General features: G+C 44.0%; 1 pseudogene; it reads left to right on the top strand.

Moving 5' to 3' along the window:
* Positions 1–2,221: 2,221 nt before the first annotated feature.
* LOC142765430 (uncharacterized) lies at positions 2,222–3,692 on the top strand (annotated as a pseudogene).
* Positions 3,693–5,862: the final 2,170 nt, after the last annotated feature.

The raw sequence follows: 5,862 nt of genomic DNA, 5'->3' as shown, positions 1-5,862 counted from the left end.
TAGTACTGCTGGCACGGAAAACAAGTTCAGTCAATGTGTCATTTCTTTTCTGGCCAGGTGAGGTGTGCAGCCATGTTGCAGCCGCATTCTTTGGCTTGGAGTCAGCTGCACGTGTGCAAACTGACCTATCCTGCACATCGCAGCCATGCAGTTGGAAAAAGGCCACCTCCAAAAAAGTAATTTGCATATTTTCTTTTTCTATAATCTTGTACTGATACATAGTATTTATCTTGCATTATCAGCCAATGTTCCTGTGTAACCAATTTTTGTTACAACTTCAGGCAACCATAGCTTCTTTGGACGAACTAGACCTCAACAGTCCAGGCAAAAACGCATGCAAGCTACTAAAGTGAACAAAATATCGCAGCCCTTCAACCCAAGTGAGAGTGATATATTTGAGAGATTAAGACGGGCAAGTGCAAGTGCCGTGGTTCTGCGGAGCATACCAAAAATGAACCTAGAGGAGACTGATTCAGCCTCAGAGGATGAGGGAATGTTCACACTTTTCAGGTAAGGAAATGCGTGTATGGACACACTTCAAGTTCTTTATTATGTTCAATATCTGGGTGTGTGCTTAGGTCATGCTCTAAAAGATTGTTTGAAGTTACATAACTGTGCCGATAAAATTTCATTTCAATATACATCATGCACAGTGTGGCAACTGGGCATGTACAGCTGGATATTTACATCCCATACAAACTTTTAATAAAAAAATAGAATGCAATAAAGCCAGGCTCACTATAACAACCTTTTGATGCCAGTGAAAGTTCAAAATAAATCTATGTAGTGTGTTTTAACTGAAGAGAGCAAATCATGATTTTTTTTAATTTGCATAGAAGGTGCAAATGAAAGAAATACCAATTTAGGCAGGATTATGCCAAGTAGCACTGATTTGCATAGTAAAAAGTAATGTGCAAACAGACCTGCACCCCACACCACCTGTTCTGAAACAACATAAACAGTACCACCAACCTACTACACAAGGTATTTTTATGTGGGTTGAGGAAATGATTTTGTGCAGTGAAAGTGAAACCTCAATTATCAACGTTGCTTTACTTGTAATGTTCTCATGGTCGTGTATTATTAGACTGCTCTCTCTATATTTTTTTAAATATGCAAACTTATCAAATATAGAACCACAATCTGTCCATCATTGCATAGTGTTCTGATTATGTGTAATTCATTTACTAGAAACATTCATCTAGTGCTCATGTTGTCTTCTCTACAAGTCTATTCACTTTGCGAGAAAAAGTGCATTACTGAAGCATGTTGGCCATTTAGTAACTGGGCAGTATGAGGAATATTGTTACGCATTCCACTGTTCACAATACAATATAGCCTCTTCGATTAACTCACCCAGGAACGCCAAGAAATCGAGAAGCACAAGGAAAGCTTCCTCGAATACATGCTTGTTCCATTGACAGAAATTGAACGAATCGAGAAGTGCACTAGCAGGGTGTCTGGCGACCGGGAAAACCGGGAAAACCTGGAAATGTCAGGGAATTTTTAGCCACCAGGAAAAGTCAAGAATTTTCAGGGAATTCGTCAATCAAGCGAGACAAGTCAGGGAAAACTGTCTTGGGGCCTGCCCACACTACTAATGACTCGCACAGCCGATCGCTTTGGGCAAACCGCCAGTCAGGGAAATGAAATTTCCATAGAAGGACGATCAGAGGGATCTAAGTTCCACGTTCACTCTGCTTTTTTTTTATGTAGGAAATCTTGAAGGCGATGCGTTTTGGTAGCCAATCTTGGAGGCGATGCATTTTGGTAGCCAATACTGAAGGCTATGCTTTTTTACGACGTCAAGAGCCAGAATTACGTAATCAAACTGGAACACGGCAGGTTTTCGGTGTCACCTATTTTTGCACCATCGTTTGCATTCACTGACCTCTACTAAAATTAGTTTGTGCATTCTGGCTGCGGAGGCAGGGTAACGTAGCATATCGAGCTGAGCCACGACAATCCGCACGCAATAAATCCAGCACGGCCAGGTGTTCTGTGGCCTGGCGACGTCCCTTTGTTGTACAGTGCGGCCAGGCTCTACTACGACTGAAAATGTGTTAATTGTGAGCTTTGCGTTCTCGCGGACGCTTTCCAGGAGTTCCTGCGTAGCGCGAATTGTGTTGTGCGACGTTGTCCTCGACTAAGTGCTTTTGTGATTTGAAGTGAACATATCCGTGTATTTCTGTGAAGGCATATTCTGGGGAGAAGAAATCCATCGGACCTGCAGCATTTCAGACGCGATCATCAGTGTCGCGCGCTGCTTATCAGTGCTGCGTTTCGGTGTCGCGCGCTGCAAAATATTTTTTCATCGAAGATGTCAGGAGGCAACATGTGTTCCTTTAATGCGGACTGGGCGAACCCAAGTGTCTCCGACTATGCAAGTTGGATTAGGCCTGTGGAAAATGATCCGCACAAAGCCATGTGTACAGTTTGTCAAAAAACGTTTTTGCTGAGCAACATGGGTCACAGAGCTGTTTCAATTCATGCCTCTAGCAAGAAGCACATTGCTGCATTGAATTTTCTCAAAAGTGCTTCCCAGCCAAAGCTATTGTCATTTTTTAAAAGCCCGACGGACACCTCGCCTAGCAGTAGCACTGGATCTGCGCCTGCTGCTACCGAAGTTGCAGTGACTACAGCTCCTATATAGGCAAGTGTCAGTGGGTGGTTTTTTGTTTAAGAAAAACGTGACTAAAGCAGAAATAATTTGGTGTCTCAATACCATAATGACACATGAATCCTTTCGTTCTGCAGCAGCGTCTGCGGCAATTTTTCCACTGATGTTTCCCACTTCTGAGGTGGCTGCAAAAGCTCAGCTGGGTAAAGACAAGGTAGACTACACCATTTGCTATGGCATTGCGCTGTACTTTCGCAATATGTTGCTGTCGAGTCTCGTCAATGTGCCTTACCTGGTAGTCTGTTTCGGCGAGGCGCTGAACAAGGTCACCCAGAAACAGCAAATGGATGTTCTCATTAGATACTGGGATGCTGCTGACTACAGCGTGAAGACTCGCTACCTGACGTTTTGTTTCATGGGTCATACGTGCGCTGAAGACTTGGCGTCAGCGTTTCGTCAAGCGGTGGAGAAAATCAAAGGATCCAAAATCCTGCAAGTGTCCATGGACGGGCCAAATGTCAATTTTAAGTTTTTGCAGTCTCTGAAGGAAGAGCTTCGCGAGTCAGATGAGAGCCATATCCTCGACATAGGAAGCTGTAGCCTTCATGCAATCAATGGTGCTTATAAAGCTGGCCACGTTGCATCTGGCTGGGATTTGGTATCACTTCTTCGAAGCGCCTACAACCTGTTCAAATGCATTCCTGCACGTCGCGCTGACTTCGTCAGCTTCACGGGGTGCTCGAAATTCTCCTTGAAGTTCTGTGCAGTGAGGTGGCTGGAAAACAGTACTGTAATTTGTAGGGCACTGGAGATTCTACCACACCTCATTGTATTTGTGCAGCAGTGTAAAGAAAAAGCACACAAGAGGCCAACATGCTTAAGCTACAAAGTGGTTGAAGAAGCTGTGTCTAATCAGGTCTTATCAGCAAAGCTACCTTTTGCTCTTTCGATTGCTGAGGAATCAGAATCCTTTCTGCGTGAACTTCAAACGGATAAACCGATAGTTCCATTCCTGTCAGCAGCACTAGAGAGCATTCTGCGTTCACTGCTGTCGAGAATTCTAAAACGGTAAGTTTTCGATGCTGCCGACACGATCGCCAAGTTGATAAAGATAGACCTAAGCATACCAGAAAAAAAAGCATACAGTATGATGATGATATATGGTGTTTTTTGGCGCAAGGGCTATTTGATGGCAAAGAGCGCCAGTTCATGGGACAAGAGATGTGGACAATGATTGTGATTAGCGGCTGTATAAGGGCCATAAAATTCCTCGCGGTAATGTGGGTAAAGACATACAATTAATAAAATCATGACCATGCCGTGAAAGGTGTGTGTGGTGCGAATAGATGACAAAAGTTAATGATAATAAAAACGATGGTGGACATGTATGGCATTAGCACAAGTGCCTCACTCATTCATACCCTTGCGTCAAAGGGCCGTGAGGCAAGTGCTTTATTGTGTAGCCACCGCAGCGCAAACCTCTCTGGAGAGGTCGTGCTACGGTATGCCCGGGTATATGACATGAAAGCTATGAATTTCTTTTAAAAACGCTAACAATGATTTATGAGTAAAAAGCGGTTCCCTACCGACGAACATTGCAGGGTGTAAAGGTATATGTTGTCGGTAGGGTGATGGAAAGTGTTGTTTAATTAGAGTGTTCAATTGTTTGCACTGAATTAAAATGTGAAAAACTGTTAGTGCTTCACCACATCTGTCACACAATGGTGGATCGCCACCGGACAAAAAATATGAGTGTGTCGTGTATGTGTGTCCTATCCTGAGCCTCGTTAATGTTACCTCTGTGTGACGTGATTTTGATACTGGTGGCTAATGGCCAAGGTGTGGCTTGATAACGTGTAGTTTGTTTTGTGTGTGTGTATCCCAGTTGCTCTGTCAGTAGTCCCTGAGCTTTCGTTTGAGAGACGGCTGAAGATCAAGGGCCGGGATTGATATGGGTGTAATGGCGGTGCTTTCGTGGACGGATGCAGCAAGCTGATCCGCCATCATGTTGCCTTGAATCTCACGGTGCCCTGGCACCCAGCACACAACAACATGTTGGTTGAGTGTGTAGAGTGTGCATAAAATGGAGTAGAGTGAGACGAGGACCGGGTTTTTTTTGTTTTTTAACACTGTGCAGAGCCGTTACCACACTAAGAGAGTCTATATAATTTTTTTGCTTTTTTGTATTTGTAATTGTTTGATGTGTTTAGCTGCCACAAGTATCGCGTAAGCTTCCGATGTGAAGATACTTGTGTCTGGATGTAGAGGGCCAGCATCCGAAAAAGAAGGGCTGACAGCAGTGTAGGACACAGAGGAATTAGACTTAGAGGCATCTGTAAAGAACTCAGTACGTGTGTATTTGTGTTGAAGTTCCAAGAAGTATGTTCGAATATGGGCAATAGGCGCATGTTTTGTAACTTCTAGAAAAGACACATCGCAATCTATAGTCTGCCACTGCCAAGGTGGCAGGTATGCTACAGGAGCCATTAAACTGTGTTCGAGTGACACGCCAGTGTCCTCAGCTAGACCCTTTAGGCGAACTGAGAAGGGCTGCCTCATTGAAGGCCTGTTTTGAAACAGAATGGAGCTCGACAAATAATTAATAGTAGAGTATGAGGGGTGCCTCTTGTTTGCTTTCACCTTAAGAAAATATACAAAGGACATGTAAGTTCTTTGCAGATGAAGCGACCACTCATTTGACTCAACGTAAAGGCTTTCTACGGGGCAGGTGCGAAAAGCACCCGTAGAAAGGCGGATGCCCAAATGGTGCACGGGATCCAGCATGTTCAAAGCACTTTGAGTCGCAGACTGATAAACAACGGCCCAATAATCTAAGCGGGTGCGAATGAGGCTTCTATACAGGTTCATGAGGCATTTCCTGTCACTACCCCACGTAGTACGTGACAACACTTTTATAACATTCATGCCTTTTAAACATTTTGTTTTTAAATACTTTATGTGTGGTACGAAGGTAAACTTGTTGTCCAAGATTAAGCCTAGGAATTTATACTCCGCATTCACAGACAGACGTTGGCCTTTCAGTTCAATGTCGGGTTCTGAGTGCATGCCTTTCTTTCGGGAGAACAAGACACACGTGCTTTTTCCTGGGTTCAGCCGGAATCCGTTTTCCTCTGCCCATTTGGAGACCTTGTTTAAACCTAACTGAACCTGCCGCTCACACATTGCTAGGTTGCATGACTTAAAGCCAAGCTGGACGTCATCGACATATGTGGAATAGAACA

This window comes from Rhipicephalus microplus, chromosome 1 (genome assembly GCF_043290135.1).
Source record: "Rhipicephalus microplus isolate Deutch F79 chromosome 1, USDA_Rmic, whole genome shotgun sequence".
NCBI lineage: Eukaryota > Metazoa > Arthropoda > Arachnida > Ixodida > Ixodidae > Rhipicephalus > Rhipicephalus microplus.
This window is presented reverse-complemented; position numbering and strand designations above follow the sequence as displayed.